Here is a 19,924-nt window from a genome sequence, read left to right on the forward strand (position 1 = left end):
ATATATTTTGCAACACATAAATATGTACTTTACTACATTATTACATAAACTGACTTGAAATACAAACTAAATATAGAGTTTGAATTTTTACTAAAAACAAATTGAACAGTGTATATGTTAACGGGCCGCGCAAAATACGGCCCATACTGAGACGGCGAAGCTCCCGGCTTATTGCACGCTCTGAGCGGCAAGTATGAGCACACTTGCGGGAGTTGTGGTGCCGGGTGCCGCACACCCCACCGACCCGGCGGCTGTTAACTGGGCCGCGGCCCATTAGGTAATTTATTTTTCTTTTTTTTCTTATCTTTTTCCTTTTTGTGTTTATAGTTTTGTTTTTAAAAACTAACATTTTACAGGCTTTTTATGTTTTCAAATTTGTTCAAAATTTTCTGTCTACATATTTTTTTAAAATTCGAATTCAAATTCGTTCAAAATTTGAAAATTGTCAAAAAATTAAAATTGTTAAAATATAAAATTTGTTCAAATTACTAAATTTGAAAAAATGTTCAAAATTTAAATTTGTTCAAAATTGGAAATTCGTTCAAGATTAAATTTTGTTCCAATTTCGAAATTCGTTCAAATATAAAAATTGTTCAAAATTTAAAATTTGTTCAAATTTCAAAATTCGTTCAAGATTCAAAATTTGTTCAAATTCCGAAATTCGTTCAAATTTTGTCAAACTTGAACATTTTTAAATTTCAAAATTTTCGAAATTAAGCAGAAAAATAAAACGAGAGAACAAAAAAAACAAAAAAGAAAAACAGAAAACAGAAAACGGAAAAGAAAAGGAAAAGGAGAAAAAACAGGGAAAATGGCCTAACCGAGCCGGCCCACACCGCGCGCGGGGTGTGCGGCGCGGTGCAGGTGCCGACCTGGTCGGCATATAGGAAACGCCCACACTTGCAACCTTGCAGGTCATACTCTGGGTTGAATAGACGATGTGTGTGTGATAATCGCCTACTGATAGCTGGGCTTTTTCACTGTGTTGTTGCGCAGGTAGTAGTCGTGGGCCGAAGGATGAAACTTATGCGGTTTGCCCGTCTCCGTTTCGTTCATCGTCCCCGACCATTACGGGAACTAAGCAATGTGCCAAATGTGGGGAGAACAGAGCAATGTGCCAAAAAAAAACAGAGTTCTCCTTGAAGGGATAAGAATAGGTGTAGAAACGGATAAGAACAAGGACAAGTCAGTGCTCCATTACTTGCACCGCATGCTCTCCAGGATTCCATGGCGACAAAATAAATGCGGTAGGAATGCAGTGTCCTTGATTTTTCTTTCTGAACAATAGAAGGATTTTTCTTTCTGAACAATAGAAGGATTTTTCTTTCAAGGCGAGCACAGGTTTGCACCGTAGCAAAGACGAAAGCCCAACCACCGCATTGTCCATTTTTCGATCGACCAATTGATGGTGACAAAGAGGTTTGCAACCCATCAAAAGCCGTACTAATCGGCAGGTCCTTCTATTGTTTGATTCAGAAGAAGTGGTATGCCGAGAATAAGAATGGCAGGCATGAGTGGATAATCATCGGAAGCCGAGGGACCCCCCAGGGAAGCACTATCCTCCAATGAACAAACAGCAAAGCTGTAGACATCGCCGTGCAATTCGAATTTTCTTCTAGGCCGATGCATCCCTCCACCAGCACAAAATAATTGGGCGTATCTTGGGGCATACATCACCGATATCTTCCGCTCGCGCGAGCTGTCCCACCCACCGATATCTTCTTCTTCCTGGGTCGAATGCACTAGTTTCAGCTATACCCAGTAAAGAACACTTCCGGTCCATCTTCTCACCTCGTTCTGTCAAGACGCCTCGCGTAGCCGCATCTTCCTTTACCGGAGGGAGGCTAGCTTCTGCACGGCGCCGCGCCGCGCGGATGAGCGGTTCGTGGTGGTGAGGTTGATCTCGACTCGACAGTCGACATGGCCCTGCGCGTGGAGAACGGCTACCACCCCTCCCATCACCACCAGCCAGGTACGTACGTCGTACGCGTCCCCCTAGCTCCCCCGCTTTCGGCAACCTTTGCCTTTCGTTTTCCGTCGTCTCCCTCCCGTCGCTTCTCCCCTTTCCTCGCCTCTGCTGCGTCTCGTCGTATCATCAGATAGTACACTGGGCATGAGGCCGGTCGCGAGCGTGGATAGGGTTGTTCGCTTCGGGGTCCGGCTGTGTCGCTCGATTACTGTTCGTGTGCAATCGCACGCACGCGCGCGCGCGCGTCGGCTTGCTCTTGATCTCTTCTGTGTCGGATATCGAGAGCTCGCGATCGCGACCGTTCATGGACGGATGTATCGGCGGAATGGGCGTCTGCTTGCGCTTAGATATGGCATGGCAACAGCGATCTGCTTCGGGCCCTCGACGAAACAGTCCCCGGAATCTTTCTATTTTAAGCCCTCGAGTTTGCTGTACGTGATCGGTACCATTCGCAATACTGGCCAGCCCAACCAAGATACTGTAGAGCCATGTCAATACATATACACTGGAGTGGGAGACGTCTAGCTATATAGTGTCACTGGTCACAAGAACTTTTTTTTTCCGGGTAAAACGGACCTTTATTAAGAAGAGACGGGGCTACAAGCAGCTCATGGTCTAACTCCTGAAGAACAACATCATCTGAGCCAAACACCAGTACTATGTTGCGCTCTCGCAAACTTGACAGTGGCTAACCCTAATTTCCGAACGGTCCACTTTTACAAATGTACGCACCCTATCTAGACATACTAAAAAAATTGATCTCTGAAACTATATTTGAATACTATGAGCGATCCATAGTTCTTCCTTTCGCTGCAACTATAGCTTGAGCGCAATCTGATTCCACGATGATCGGCAGCTGGCTACGCTCCAGGGCAAGCTCCAGACCATCATGGCATGCCCAAAGTTCGGCTTCCACAACTTCAACGCAGCGAGGCAGATATCGACAAGCCGAGAAGATAACATGTCCATTCTCGTCCCTCAAAACCATACCACAACCAGCAGATCCATCGTTCGGTTTGTAAGAACCATCAATGGACAATTTAACCCAACCCGTCGCGGTCTAGACCATCCTAGTAGCCAATTATCCGGCTCATCTTTGTGCGGAGCGTGCAAGCACATTGTGTGTGACCGACCGTTGGATGACTGAAACTCCTAGCTTCCTGGTTAGCAGTCCTCCTTGCGGACTGCCCAGCGAATGCTTTTAGTTAATAAAGCTCTCTCAAATTCCCTGCAAAAAAAAACAATAACTAGTAGCCTAGTACAGCTACGTACACGGCGAATAGCGGCACTCATATGTTCGATTAGTGTTCACCGTTTGTAAGATGAACTCGCCGTATGCACGTGCCATGACATATAGTCACATGCATACCTAATCGTGGAAACGCGCCTGCAATCCTGACTGTGCGTATGGTACACCGCGTATGATCGTAGAGTTACAACGTGCCGCTCCCCCAAGCGGCGCCAGGGGAGGAAAACCGCGCCGTGACGAGGACCCCCCCGGCACCTGTTTTTCAGGGGATGTCCTTGGGTGGTCACTGGGTCGTGGGTGCGTTGGCGGTCCGTCGGAGGGAATCCGGGTCGACATACTCGGGTCGATGCAGAGGGTGTATCAGTGGGCGGCGGCGATGCGTGGTGCTCGGTCAGCGGAGGTGCAGGGAGTGCTCCCATGCTGCGCTCGCGGCAGTAGGGCCATTGGCTGGGCCTGAGAGGGGCCGATTGGCTTTTGTAGGCGGAAGGATCTAGGTGCGTGGCGCGCTAAGGATAGCAATGGAGCGGGTTTGGATGGATATACCAAAACCAGATCCATGTCCAAATCCACCAGCCTCGCTCTGGCCCACCCACGAAACTATCTAGGGGCATGGTTGTCACTCCAAATCTAAATCCACCGGATATCCATGGATATCCATGTGTTTACGCACTATGTACATGAACATAACATATTAGAGCATAACAACACCATTTTATTAGCATTTCGACAATATTTCCCTATCATTTTAACAATAATTATGTGGGCAATGAATAGAACGAGGAGGAAGATAGACGGGATAAGAGCAAGCCCACTGCCCGCCTGTGCGTCTCCTAGGCGGGAGACGGAGCACAGCCGAACTGCCGGAGAGGTGGAAGGGAGGGTCGCTGACTAAGCCATCCCTCGAAGTGTGCGAGGAAGTCAGAGGGGGAGGCCATGAAAGAAGTGGTAATCAGGGATTACATGATTTAGCGGGCCTTTGGTGATTTTGGCTTCAAGAGAAGGGCATCCTGACCTAGGTTAAATCGTATGTCTCACTGACATATGGGGCTCACATGTTAGTCGGATATCGATTGGATATCCATGGGGCAAAACCTCTATCCATGCCCACCCCATAAGTTATTGGATACCCGAATAGTGGAGTCGGTGTCGAGCGGCTGGGCACCGTCAGGAAAGTCCAGGTTGTGGTGGTGCCGATGTGGTGTGGCTGGTAGCTGTCAGATGGCGTCGGGCCATTGACCGGCGAGTGTGGCACTACTAGAAAAAGGCTTAGCCGTAAGATCACTATTAGTGGCGCACCATGCTAGAGGTGCTCCACTGCTATATAGCAGTGGCGCACTAAAACAAGGTGCTCCACTGCTAGCCGATTACCAATGGCGCACTAGTATAGTGTTAGGCCACTACTAATTTTAGAACTGGGTTACAGATTGGTATATGGTTGGCGCACCACATATAGGTGCGCCATTGCTATTCGTAATAGCAATGGCGCACCTATATGTGGTGAGCCACTCTGCTGCAAATAGCAATGGCGCACTATGCGTGCTGCGCCACTATGCTGCCTCTCGTCCCCACGCACCGCACCCACCCACGCACCGCACTCGTCCCCACGCACCCCACCCACCCACGGACCCACCCACGCACCGCACCGCACCCACCAGATCCCCCACCCACACCGCACCTCCAGTCCCCCACCCACACTTCTCTTCCTCTCCCCAAAAAATCTCTCGCCAGATCTCCCAGATCGCCAGCTCCACCAGATCCGACGCGCCTCCCTCCACCAGATCGCCAGCCATGGCTCCAACGCGCCGCGCCCGGACTTCGCCTCCCACCCCTCCGACCTCGACCTCATCCCCTGGGTCAACACCGGCAAGTGTCCCTGGAACTTCATCAACGTCGCCGCCAAGCCCTAGTACCTCGCCACTAACTTCGTGTAATATCCCAGGTAATGGGGTTACAAAAATAGAGGAAACAGATGTGTGCATTGCATTCATGCATAGAAAATCTGGGGAATTTTCGCGCTTTAAAGTAAAACGATCCACAGATATCGAAGTTTCACTTGACCTTGGTGGAATTGAAGTAGCTCATCAAGTCAAGCGTTATAAACCTCAATGTGACTTTGCTAAAACCTTGTTTTGGGTAGAGATGATTTGATCTAAGGGTTAGATCAAATGGAATTAAAACCAACACAAGAACATATGAATCAAGGATCAACTACTTGATCTTATTAAAGATCACAACATGGTATTCCTTGCCATAACATATGAACATCCATTTAGTTGGAAATCAAGTAACAATAATTGGAGTAACTATCCCTAACCTATCTTTTCCATGTATTAAACTAATCCATGCCCTTATCATAAACCTATGATATCCATTCTACTTTAACCTTGGAAACAAGACAAGGAAATCCAACTAAGGAATATAATTCTTCTCTATTCCAAGTTATGATACATCAAACCTAAAGAGGTAAGAATCATGTTTTATTGAGGGAAGCAATGACAAACCTTGGATATACATCCAAGTATTGAAACCATCATCTTCAAGAGGAACCCTAGAGTATTACTCAAGTCCTTTCCAAATGAGTGGGACCATTCTTACCACTCTTAGCTTTACCTATTTAAGACTCAAGGACAATCATTGAACCAAAGTATTAGGAGATTAACCATTATATCTTGGAATGGTGAGACAACCTAAGATCACATGGAATAATAACATATCCATGAATTGATAAAGTAAGGAGGAGATTAATTCAACCAAGATAGCCAAGTGGAGTTTTAGACTTAATATTTATTGAGATATGGTGAGTACACCATAAACATTAGAATAAACCATTCCTTTATAAGGGAGCCCAAGCTAAGGTGTTACACTCAAGATAATAGAATAGAAGTGAGAAATCCATTTAATGAGAGATACCTTAGGAAGCCAAACCTTGGTCATTATAAATTGAGTGATGATCATAAACCCTAAGAACTTGAGGTAGATATATTAAGAACAAGTTGATCATGCCTAATCCATGATCATGTTCTTGAGGTAATGAGGATAAACCCTAAAAGGATAAGTATATATCCTTCACCACATGAAATCACAGGGAGATCACTAGTAATCAAATCCAGTCGTATATCCCAATCTTCACTCAAGAACCACAAGAAAACCTTTAGAGTTAAACTCTATACTTTATGTAGTGAGAAACCATACATTCATGTGACCAAAGTTAACTATAAAAGAACTATAACCAATGTAGTTACTTAAATGATAAATTGAGATTAATAATAGAAGCTATTTGGTAGAAGAAAAAACTAATTCTCAATATCATAATAACTTGAGGAGAACATAAAATGTTAAGTAAACAACCACCTTATCATGGTGAGGGAGATTAAACCCTAGCACATGCACTATGGTGTCATCCCATAGCTACAACCTAGAATTATATCTCAACCTAGATTGTATATCACATGGGTGATCACAAATAAAACCTAAACCACAATTAAGATTCAACCCACGTGTCATTAGGTAAATAGCATTGGAACCATAGATTTGCACATCAAATAAATCTTATGCTTCAATTCCTGAACATAAGCAAAATCTTGTGCTACACTTTATAATTAAAACCATATGTATGGTGAGCAACCACTTAACCTATTAATCAAGATCAAACCATGATGAGAGTAGAATTACTCTAGGTATTTCAAGGTACTAGTAAAATAAAATATTAGTAATAACCTTGACATAGAGTGATAATCAAAATTACAAGATCTTAATAAATAGAGGATCACATAAAATCATATGCAGGGAACTAAATTCTCAATTAAGAGCTCAAACCAAATGATAAATTCCAAAACACTTAGAGAAGAAATTATCAACCCTAACAATAATAATAGATTTGATTACACAAGATAAAGGAAATTAAAATGAGTGCATAAAATCATGATTAATTACAATTTGTAATAAAGACCACATATGTGAAATGTTTAATCAAAACAATTGAGTATTACAATAATACATTTATTAGTCTTCTTAAAAGACCAATTGTTTAACTCCTGCAAAATAGAAAAATAGTTAATACATGAATTATAAACAGAATTCAACACTAAGAATAAAGCAGAAAATAGAAAAAATACAAAACAGAAAAGAATAGAAGAGATAAAGGAGTTGGGGCTTACCTGGACCTTACTGACCAAAGCAGCCCAACAGAAGCCTCGCCCAAGAGCCCGACACCACGGCCCGTGCCATCACTAAACTGCAGCCCACGATACCCCTTCGCTAAAGAAAACAACGGGAGGGGGTCGTCCTCATCCCCACCGTGCACCGAGGCCACCGCGACGCCGTGTCTCTCTTCTCCCTCTCGCCGGCAGCCTTCTCCTTCTTCGGCAGTATGGCGTGGCGACATCCACAGCACCGTATAAAGGCTCCGAACGGAACCAGCTTCGAGCTCTTCTTCTTCCTCGCTCCATTTTCCCCAATTCCAAAACCCTAGTTCACCCCGGCCATGGTCACCGCCGTCGATTGGGGCAACCCCGAGCCCCGCCGTGACCACCATCGTCTTCAGCATCCTCGACATGCCCAGCATACGGGAGGAATCGAGCTGGGAGGCCCCGGAGCGTCTCCGACGAGCTCATCTCTCCGACGGCCGGCGACCCCAAATCCGGCGAAGCAAGCCTCCCTCGACCTCACCGTCATGCCCGTCGTGCTCACGCGTGAGCCCGCGCATCTCCCGAGCATTTGTTTGCACCGAATCGTCGCCCGTAGACTCCTAGCCGCGTATGCCCGTGTCCGCCGTCGTTCGGCCTCGCCGGCGAGCAAACTCCGGCGACCTTTAGGAGCCGGCGCTAGTACCATTGTGTTCACCGCGGCGAGCTGAATCGAGTGGTTCTATTAATCCATCCGCGCGAGCCCGGAATGGCGGCGCCGTCGCCGACCTCCCGCCGGCAGAGAAGCCCCCGCCACGTTTCGATTTTGACCCTGGTCAAATGCTTGTGTGGCAGCCACACGTGGCGTAGGCCCACTCGTCGGTGTCCTTGAGGGTAGCCAACCCGGTAGATTTAGCAGCTTCCTTTTGTTTTAATTCAAACTCAATAATATCTCGAAACTTCAAATGAATTTGTAAAATTCATAATAACTCGAAAAAATGAAAATAAGATATCAAAATTCTTAGAAAAGAAAGATCTATCCATTAAAAATATAATATGAAATTTTTATTTTCAGTAAAAATTTAATTATTTAATACTTGTTAATTAAGTCCTTTCCTTTAATTTTAAACACAATTAAAATTCAGAAATTAAAGAAAACATTTATAAAATAAATAAAACCAGTAAGCAAATAAAGAAAACATGAAAACTAATTTTCTTAATTTGTTATCCTATTCAATTTTTATTAGTGGAAGATTTAAACCCTAATTAATAATTACCTAATTATTAATTAATTAAAAATAATAAAATACCAAATTGAATATTATTTTTAAGTTATTAATAACTTCAACTTTAGAATGAAGTTATTAATCATAGAACTATATGGTAAATAGTAAACCCTAATTCCAAATTGAATGATATTACAACCCATCATTTCATGTGATCCCTAAAACCCTAATATCATTAGGAACCCTAGCTCCATTATTACATGTAAACCCTAAAGTGCTTCTAACCTAAACCTTAGATTAGAACAGGTGATCATAATATTTTATTTTCAAACATAGAACAATAATAACAACTAAATAAATGCCATAACCACATAAAATGTAGAATACCTATCACTAATATATGGGTATCCCATGTGATCATCCTCATCTGACCTAACTAATCAAGTGGGGGTCAACCAAGTGAAAACCCTAGATCCTATTACCAAAGCCATCATCATTATTTATCCCTATTTAGCATCACACCATTGTGATGAACCCTAATATCAACCATGCCCATTAATTGTGTATCACACACAATACCACTAAACCCTACTAGTGTTAAATAATTAACGAACATCCTATTTAGGAACCAACCCATCTTTACTTAGGGAACTAAATAGCAAACCTAAACAACCCCAACCTAATTATTATTCTTCTTATTATTTAGGAAGTATGTTCTTCAAAAGTTATTCTTTTGAAGAAAATAGAGAGTAACCTCAACCCTATTTGATATACATCTTATTACTTAAAAAGTATGTTCTTCAAAAAGTTATTCTTTTAAAGAAAATGAGGAATCATCATCAATCCTGCCTAATAGGACCTATAGCCAATAACCAGCTATCACCAACAAGGTATACCACCTTGATAGCAACTATTGGTAATTAAGATGTTTAGGCTTAATTCAACAATACAAGCCTAGTAGCCGATGAATCCAACTAGGTTGTGATCCATCTAATACTAACTTCGAAACTAGATGAAACCATAGTCAACCATAGAACCCCACCAATCTAATTATCATACTTATTCTTTATTAAGGAACATGTTCTTCAAAAGTTATTCTTTTGAATTATATAATAAGCAATCATCAACCATGCATTATAGGACTTAAAATTGACAACTCGCTCCTTACTTATTATACAACTACTATACCTGGTTGTGTATGATTGTTACTATCCATTTTGCCACCTGCTTATAATTCTAAAACAACACAAACCTGAATAAGAACCTTGTTTGTGAATCACTCTAAAAGTGCAACACACCCAGAACTAATCATTACCACTCACTAATCCTAAATCATCGGGGTTAGGTCACGCTTAAAGCGATTGCATCTCATACTTATGCATTATTGCATCCTTTGCCAATCTTTTAAACATCGTCCTTACCGGACGATGATGCTATTTCAGAATTTGGAGTTATTACGCATCGAAGACCTTGTCTGCATAATCTTGCGATCAAGAAAGGCAAGTTCATCACTTGCTCATGTCATTTGAGTATTTTTATCAAATTACTTGCAAAGTATTATGGTTATCACTATTGCATAAAAATCAAAACCACTACTTTCATAACTATGAATATGACTATGTGGTGGGCAATGGAACCATGGATTGTGTTGATATGGTGGAGGTTCCATTGCACGGGTTTATATCCATCTAGGATTAAACAACAAATGTCGCCAGTGATTCTTGTGCCGTAATACCCGTGTTAACCATAAGATCCGGAGTGGGACGGAGTAGTCAAAAGTGTTTCCACCTCTCGTTCATCAACGGATGCGCTTACCGTAACAGTTGTATCTGGCGGAACAACCGGAGGGTGGGGATCCCATTCTAATTCCCCACGGTAAAGCATTGCTTGCCGTAGCAGCTTGTGTCTTGCGGAACAACCGGAGGGCGGGGATCCCATTCTAATTCCCCACGGTAATGCGGTCTATGATGGGTTGCAGCTACCGGCGTAGGAGTGTATGGTAGAGCCCGAGCACTGTCGTCGTGGTCGGGGTCCACCCCGAAATTACGGGAATAATGGGACCGGCGTGGACCCGGGGTCGGGGCATGCAACAACGGGTGGGTGTTCGAGGTAGCGGAGGAACATGATTGGCTAGACCTTATACCGGGCCTCACACCAAAGGAAGTGTGGACGAACCTGCAACTCGGTTGGCACCAAGGTTAAGATCTCTTATGGGTAAAGCAACACACCTCTGCAGAGTGTAAAGAACCGTGACTCGTCACTCCCCGTTCCGGGATATGGAATCGCGAACGCGGCCGGAAAGGAGCTCCATGAAGTTTTAGTAAACCGGTGAAGGCCGACGGACATAGTTCTTCCGAATAAAAGCAACCTTTTGAAGAAATGATTATGAAAACCTGCATTGGTATTAGACTTTCTCGGTCTAATGCCGTAGCTAGTGCATTAAACACCTCTTTCCTATTATGAACTTGTTGAGTACGCTCGTACTCATCCCACTCTTAAATCCCCGCTTAGATATGGAGGCATCGAAGGAGGATCTACAGGTGCAACTCGAAGACCGAGAGTCAACAACTACTTCAAGGGACGAGAACCCGTCGAAGAGTCGATACCACATCCAACAAGGAGAAACCTAGATTAGCAATAGAAAGGAACTAGCTTCCTAAACTTAGCTCCTATTTAGCTAGAATCTATTCATAGCCTCTCGTAGCTAGTTAAATACTCTACAAGTAGAGTTCGTGTTAGGATTAGACCACGAGTCGTTCTTCCGGAGTTTATTTGCAGCTTTACCTCATTGTAAAGTAGGAGGTCTGTGATGATCTTATGTAACAGAGTCAATGTTGTAATTCTATAGACATGCCTTGGACCCGCATATGTTTCTGTTGTACCACTCGAGCGATATAATACTAGTGGAACTGTGTTTCATTGGTGTTATATCAGACTTGCATACTACACCATGCAGTGGTATGCCGGGTCACCACAGTTGGTATCAGAGCAAATGCTTTGACCTAGTATTAAAACCCTTTAAAGGAGACCTGTAGGATTGGTAGTGTCTATAGGAAGTGTCCTAGGTAAACCAAATACTTTTTATGACTTGAGATGGATATTCACTTGAGAATAATCCTGACACACTTGAGTCAACATTTCTTATCTAGCTTACCAAGATAAAATAAAGTTAGTTAGCTAATCCCAAACATGTAGTACACCATGAAGTCCTTAAACAATAGATGAGTAGACCCCAGTTGGTATAAAATACATGGTAGTCCAAAGAGAGGATACAACCATAAGGAAGATATCCTATTGGAAGATGTGTACCAACACATGTAATTGGTAAGTAAATTATCCAAACGTGTAAAAACAACTGATAGTAAGGAATGAATATGAGTTATGTGAGGTAGTATAGACCATGATGAGTCAATCATGGGAGGGAAGGAAGAGAAATAGGAATAATATATGACTACTTACATGGTAGAGATAGAAATCATATATGATACACCTGAGAATCATTATGTGATGGAATAGAACATCATAAACATTTAGGAGGAGAACAATAAGAAACCGTGACAATAGAACAAGAACTGTGTTCCAAAAGTATGGGAAGTGTGCCAAGCACATCATGACCATATGCTTATGGTAGAAACACTTAGAAGTATAGGAGCTATATCCTAATAAATATGTATTCCGAGTAACCATATTAGAACTAGTGGTATCAGACAAAATAGTCCTCAATAGCACTTATATATGGTATAATAATTTGTTAGTACGTCCAAAGAAAATTAGGTTAACCTTAACTATCCTAGACCACTTTGTTTCAAGTTTATCTCATTGCAAATGTGCAATTAAGGTAAAGGTTGAGACAAATAATAGAATTCCCTATATTCGTGCTAAGTATCACGATATAAACCTATATTATGTGGTGTTCTATACTACACATCAGAGCCTGATGTTTAGAGACGTCTTACTCAACAATCATATTCAGGCTTATGATGATGTGTATTATAAGCACAAAGCTGAATCTTCTTGGATTTTATTGGATTTTCATTGTTTGACTAGATCCATACATGAAGTTTGACTTTGGTATGCAAATGCATGTTGCTATATCAAGTTCTTACTTAATGCTGTAGATCTAGAGGGTAATGGTATTCGTGTGAGGAAGTGACGAATTCAGAAGATTCCGAAGACAAGATGAAGGTTCATCGGGGAAATGAAGTAAAGTTGTGGGAAGTAACCACAATACTCTGAAAGAAGTACAATCAGAAACTCATGCTTACCTCAACAGAGGAGTACTTTAGTACAGAAGAAGCATGAAGGTGAGAAATATGATGATTATGGTGAAGCTCAAGCAGATCCCTAGTCATCATGAAAGAGGGAATGCATGGGAAATCACTTTGGATACTATATTCATAGTGGTTTTCTTGCAAAATAAACCCTGAAGAGAGGAAGATGACCTATGAAACCATAGTAGATATAAGAAGACCATAGTTGATATCAGATGACCACTAGGATCAATACTGCGAGATAATAGAGTAGAAGATGTCTCGTCCAGTTGATCAGAACCTATAATAGAATCCATTTTTAGATATCAAATAGCCACAGTTGGTATAATAACCACAGCTGGTATCAGTTGCTAATACAAATAGTCCACGATTAAATTATTTGTAACAAAAGTTTGTGAACAAATAAAAATCTTGTCAGTCAAATAATTAAGACCTTTAAACATTTAGTTAAAGGATTCATGATGGATGTCCACAATTGAGTGGATACACCACAAAGATTCTTCGCGAGACCTTAGAATAAGAACAAACCACAAGCTATACTAGACCAATATTCTAATCATAAGCTCATTAGTTGGAAGAAAAGGAGCTGAAGACCATAAGAAAACTCTAAGGGGTAGAGTAAAGATTGAGTTGGATGTACAATAACTCAATATTTTGAGCAAGATAGTTGAAGAAGGTCTGAACTGAGAGGAAGTTCGATCTTATTTTCATAAGATTGTTGAACAATACTTTCGAAGAAGGTCGGACCAGAGCCGAGGTTCATACCTCGAGGACGTAAGAAGTGGATTATAACTTGAGCAAGTGAGTAATATTTACTCAGAAGTACGATAGCTCAAGTCAGCTAAGTCTAATGAAGTTGGACGAAGAAAATACCAAAGACCAAATAAAGCTCAGAAAGGCCAAATACTAAAGAAGATTGATCATATTAAAACTAAATGTTAATTAAAAGATTCCTTTCATGGAACCTAAAAGAACCAAAATAGTTAGAGGTATCAACTATAAACCCTGATTGGATGGACTAAATGAGTCTAATCCATTCCTAGGGAAATAAATCATCACGAACATTCCCATGGAAAATACCTTACAAGTACCATTATTGCAGTTTTGGTAGTAAGGGAAAACAAAGACCTATTTTATCAAATAGGAGAATGTTATCCAATTAGTCCTCAATTAAGACTGTCAGGACAAGAAGAAGTCTTAATCATTGAATTTTCAAGGAGAAAGGAAACAAGCTTATAGAGTTGGAATAAATCCATGAATCAAAGTTAGAAGCCATGATTCAGAGACAAACCCTAATGGATTCCAGGAAGAATCTGGACAAGGGATATATTCAATTATATCCAGTAAGATCAATACGGAGTTCAAGAAAAGTCGTAGTCTGCACAAGTCAGATCCACACTTCGGAAACGTGAGAGAGTTCAAACTTCGAGGACGAAGTTTAGTTTAAGGGGTAGAGACTATAATATCCCAGGTAATGGGGTTACAAAAATAGAGGAAACAGATGTGTGCATTGCATTCATGCATAGAAAATGCAGGGAATTTTCGCGCTTTAAAGTAAAACAGATCCATGATGACTCGAAGTTTCACTTGACCTTGGTGGAACTGAAGTAGCTCATCAAGTCAAGCGTTATAAACCTCAATGTGACTTTGCTAAAACCTTGTTTTGGGTAGAGATGATTTGATCTAAGGGGTTAGATCAAATGGAATTAAAACCAACACAAGAACATATGAATCAAGGATCAACTACTTGATCTTATTAAAGATCACAACATGGTATTCCTTGCCATAACATATGAACATCCATTTAGTTGGAAATCAAGTAACAATAATTGGAGTAACTATCCCTAACCTATCTTTTCCATGTATTAAACTAATCCATGCCCTTATCATAAACCTATGATATCCATTCTACTTTAACCTTGGAAACAAGACAAGGAAATCCAACTAAGGAATATAATTCTTCTCTATTCCAAGTTATGATACATCAAACCTAAAGAGGTAAGAGTCATGTTTTATTGAGGGAAGCAATGACAAACCTTGGATATACATCCAAGTATTGAAACCATCATCTTCAAGAGGAACCCTAGAGTATTACTCAAGTCCTTTCCAAATGAGTGGGACCATTCATACCACTCTTAGCTTTACCTATTTAAGACTCAAGGACAATCATTGAACCAAAGTATTAGGAGATTAACCATTATATCTTGGAATGGTGAGACAACCTAAGATCACATGGAATAATAACATATCCATGAATTGATAAAGTAAGGAGGAGATTAATTCAACCAAGATAGCCAAGTGGAGTTTTAGACTTAATATTTATTGAGATATGGTGAGTACACCATAAACATTAGAATAAACCATTCCTTTATAAGGGAGCCCAAGCTAAGGTGTTACACTCAAGATAATAGAATAGAAGTGAGAAATCCATTTAATGAGAGATACCTTAGGAAGCCAAACCTTGGTCATTATAAATTGAGTGATGATCATAAACCCTAAGAACTTGAGGTAGATATATTAAGAACAAGTTGATCATGCCTAATCCATGATCATGTTCTTGAGGTAATGAGGATAAACCCTAAAAGGATAAGTATATATCCTTCACCACATGAAATCACAGGGAGATCACTAGTAATCAAATCCAGGCGTATATCCCAATCTTCACTCAAGAACCACAAGAAAACCTTTAGAGTTAAACTCTATACTTTATGTAGTGAGAAACCATACATTCATGTGACCAAAGTTAACTATAAAAGAACTATAACCAATGTAGTTACTTAAATGATAAATTGAGATTAATAATAGAAGCTATTTGGTAGAAGAAAAAACTAATTCTCAATATCATAATAACTTGAGGAGAACATAAAATGTTAAGTAAACAACCACCTTATCATGGTGAGGGGAGATTAAACCCTAGCACATGCACTATGGTGTCATCCCATAGCTACAACCTAGAATTATATCTCAACCTAGATTGTATATCACATGGGTGATCACAAATAAAACCTAAACCACAATTAAGATTCAACCCACGTGTCATTAGGTAAATAGCATTGGAACCATAGATTTGCACATCAAATAAATCTTATGCTTCAATTCCTGAACATAAGCAAAATCTTGTGCTACACTTTATAATTAAAACCATATGTATGGTGAGCAACCACTTAACCTATTAATCAAGATCAAACCATGATGAGAGTAGAATTACTCTAGGTATTTCAAGGTACTAGTAAAATACAATATTAGTAATAACCTTGACATAGAGTGATAATCAAAATTACAAGATCTTAATAAATAGAGGATCACATAAAATCATATGCAGGGAACTAAATTCTCAATTAAGAGCTCAAACCAAATGATAAATTCCAAAACACTTAGAGAAGAAATTATCAACCCTAACAATAATAATAGATTTGATTACACAAGATAAAGGAAATTAAAATGAGTGCATAAAATCATGATTAATTACAATTTGTAATAAAGACCACATATGTGAAATGTTTAATCAAAACAATTGAGTATTACAATAATACATTTATTAGTCTTCTTAAAAGACCAATTGTTTAACTCCTGCAAAATATAAAAATAGTTAATACATGAATTATAAACAGAATTCAACACTAAGAATAAAGCAGAAAATAGAAAAAAATACAAAACAGAAAAGAATAGAAGAGATAAAGGAGTTGGGGCTTACCTGGACCTTACCGACCAAAGCAGCCCAGACAGAGCCTGCCCGATAGCCCGACACCACGGCCCGAGGCCATCACTAAACCGCAGCCCACGATACCCCTTCGCTAAAGAAAACAACGGGAGGGGGTCGTCCTCATCCCCACCGTGCACTCGAGGCCACCGCGACGCCGTGTCTCTCTTCTCCCTCTCGCCGGCAGCTTCTCCTTCTTCGGCAGTATGGCGTGGCGACATCCACAGCACCGTATAAAGGCTCCGAACGGAACCAGCTTCGAGCTCTTCTTCTTCCTCGCTCCATTTTCCCCAATTCCAAAACCCTAGTTCACCCCGGCCATGGTCACCGCCGTCGACTGGGGCAACCCCGAGCCCCGCCGTGACCACCATCGTCTTCAGCATCCTCGACATGCCCAGCATACGGGAGGAATCGAGCTGGGAGGCCCCGGAGCGTCTCCGACGAGCTCATCTCTCCGACGGCCGGCGACCCCAAATCCGGCGAAGCAAGCCTCCCTCGACCTCACCGTCATGCCCGTCGTGCTCACGGTGAGCCCGCGCATCTCCTGAGCATTTGTTTGCACCGAATCGTCGCCTGTAGACTCCTAGCCGCGTATGCCCGTGTCCGCCGTCGTTCGGCCTCGCCGGCGAGCAAACTCCGGCGACCTTTTAGGAGCGGCGCTAGTACCATTGTGTTCACTGCGGCGAGCTGAATCGAGTGGTTCTATTAATCCATCCGCGCGAGCCCGGGAACGGCGGCGCCGTCGCCGACCTCCCGCCGGCAGAGAAGCCCCCGCCACGTTTCGATTTTGACCCTGGTCAAATGCTTGTGTGGCAGCCCACCGTGGCGTAGGCCCACTCGTCAGTGTCCTTGAGGGTAGCCAACCCGGGTAGATTTAGCAGTTCCTTTTGTTTTAATTCAAACTCAATAATATCTGAAACTTCAAATGAATTTGTAAAATTCATAATAACTCAGAAAAATGAAAATAAGATATAAAAATTCTTAGAAAAGAAAGATCTATCCATTAAAAATATAATATGAAATTTTTATTTTCAATAAAAATTTAATTATTTAATACTTGTTAATTAAGTCCTTTCCTTTAATTTTAAACACAATTAAAATTCAGAAATTAAAGAAAACATTTATAAAATAAATAAAACCAGTAAGCAAATAAAGAAAACATGAAAACTAATTTTCTTAATTTGTTATCCTATTCAATTTTTATTAGTGGAAGATTTAAACCCTAATTAATAATTACCTAATTATTAATTAATTAAAAATAATAAAATACCAAATTGAATATTATTTTTAAGTTATTAATAACTTCAACTTTAGAATGAAGTTATTAATCATAGAACTATATGGTAAATAGTAAACCCTAATTCCAAATTGAATGATATTACAACCCATCATTTCATGTGATCCCTAAAACCCTAATATCATTAGGGTCCCTAGCTCCATTATTACATGTAAACCCTAAAGTGCTTCTAACCTAAACCTTAGATTAGAACAGGTGATCATAATATTTTATTTTCAAACATAGAACAATAATAGCAACTAAATAAATGCCATAACCACATAAAATGAATACCTATCACTAATATATGGGTATCCCATGTGATCATCCTCATCTGACCTAACTAATCAAGTGGGGGTCAACCAAGTGAAAACCCTAGATCCTATTACCAAAGCCATCATCATTATTTATCCCTATTTAGCATCACACCATTGTGATGAACCCTAATATCAACCATGCCCATTAATTGTGTATCACACACAATACCACTAAACCCTACTAGTGTTAAATAATTAACGAACATCCTATTTAGGAACCAACCCATCTTTACTTAGGGAACTAAATAGCAAACCTAAACAACCCCAACCTAATTATTATTCTTCTTATTATTTAAGAAGTATGTTCTTCAAAAGTTATTCTTTTGAAGAAAATAGAGAGTAACCTCAACCCTATTTGATATACATCTTATTACTTAAAAAGTATGTTCTTCAAAAAGTTATTCTTTTAAAGAAAATGAGGAATCATCATCAATCCTGCCTAATAGGACCTATAGCCAATAACCAGCTATCACCAACAAGGTATACCACCTTGATAGCAACTATTGGTAATTAAGATGTTTAGGCTTAATTCAACAATACAAGCCTAGTAGCTGATGAATCCAACTAGGTTGTGATCCATCTAATACTAACTTCAGAAACTAGATGAAACCATAGTCAACCATAGAACCCCACCAATCTAATTATCATACTTATTCTTTATTAAGGAACATGTTCTTCAAAAGTTATTCTTTTGAATTATATAATAAGTAATCATCAACCATGCATTATAGAACTTAAAATTGACAACTGCTCCTTACTTATTATACAACTACTATACCTGGTTGTGTATGATTGTTACTATCCATTTTGCCACCTGCTTATAATTCTAAAACAACACAAACCTGAATAAGAACCTTGTTTGTGAATCACTCTAAAAGTGCAACACACCCTGAACTAATCATTACCACTCACTAATCCTAAATCATCGGGGTTAGGTCACGCTTAAAGCGATTGCATCTCATACTTATGCAATTGCATCCTTTGCCAATCTTTTAAACATCGTCCTTACCGGACGATGATGCTATTTCAGAATTTGGAGTTATTACGCATCGAAGACCTTGTCTGCATAATCTTGCAGTCAAGAAAGGCAAGTTCATCACTTGCTCATGTCATTTGAGTATTTCTATCAAATTACTTGCAAAGTATTATGGTTATCACTATTGCATAAAAATCAAAACCACTACTTTCATAACTATGAATATGACTATGTGGTGGGCAATGGAACCATGGATTGTGTTGATATGGTGGAGGTTCCATTGCACGGGTTTATATCCATCTAGGATTAAACAACAAATGTCGCCAAGTGATTCTTGTGCCGTAATACCCGTGTTAACCATAAGATCCGGAGTGGGACGGAGTAGTCAAAAGTGTTTCCACCTCTCGTTCATCAACGGATGCGCTTACCGTAGCGCTTGTATCCGGCGGAACAACCGGAGGGTGGGGATCCCATTCTAATTCCCCACGGTAAAGCATTGCTTGCCGTAGCGGCTTGTGTCTTGCGGAACAACCGGAGGGTGGGGATCCCATTCTAATTCCCCACGGTAATGCGGTCTATGATGGGTTGCAGCCTACCGGCGTAGGCGTGTATGGTAGAGCCGAGCACCGTCGTCGTGGTCGGGGTCCACCCCGAAATTACGGGAATAATGGGACCGGCGTGGACCCGTGGTCGGGGCATGCAACAACGGGTGGGTGTTCGAGGTAGCGGAGGAACATGATTGGCTAGACCTTATACCGGGCCTCACACCAAAGGAAGTGTGGACGAGCCTGCAACTCGGTTGGCACCAAGGTTAAG

At 40.9% G+C, this 19,924-nt stretch overlaps 1 protein-coding gene across 1 annotated transcript in view; it reads left to right on the forward strand.

Moving 5' to 3' along the window:
- Positions 1–1,950: 1,950 nt before the first annotated feature.
- Positions 1,951–19,924, forward strand: part of LOC124693275 (protein argonaute 1B) — a 41,227-nt gene continuing 23,253 nt past the window's right edge. Inside the window, exon 1 of the mRNA XM_047226753.1 lies at positions 1,951–1,972. The gene's annotated coding sequence lies outside the window, so the exon portion shown is untranslated. The remainder of the gene's footprint in view (positions 1,973–19,924) is intronic.

The sequence above is a fragment of the Lolium rigidum genome, chromosome 1 (genome assembly GCF_022539505.1).
Source record: "Lolium rigidum isolate FL_2022 chromosome 1, APGP_CSIRO_Lrig_0.1, whole genome shotgun sequence".
NCBI classification, from domain to species: domain Eukaryota; kingdom Viridiplantae; phylum Streptophyta; class Magnoliopsida; order Poales; family Poaceae; genus Lolium; species Lolium rigidum.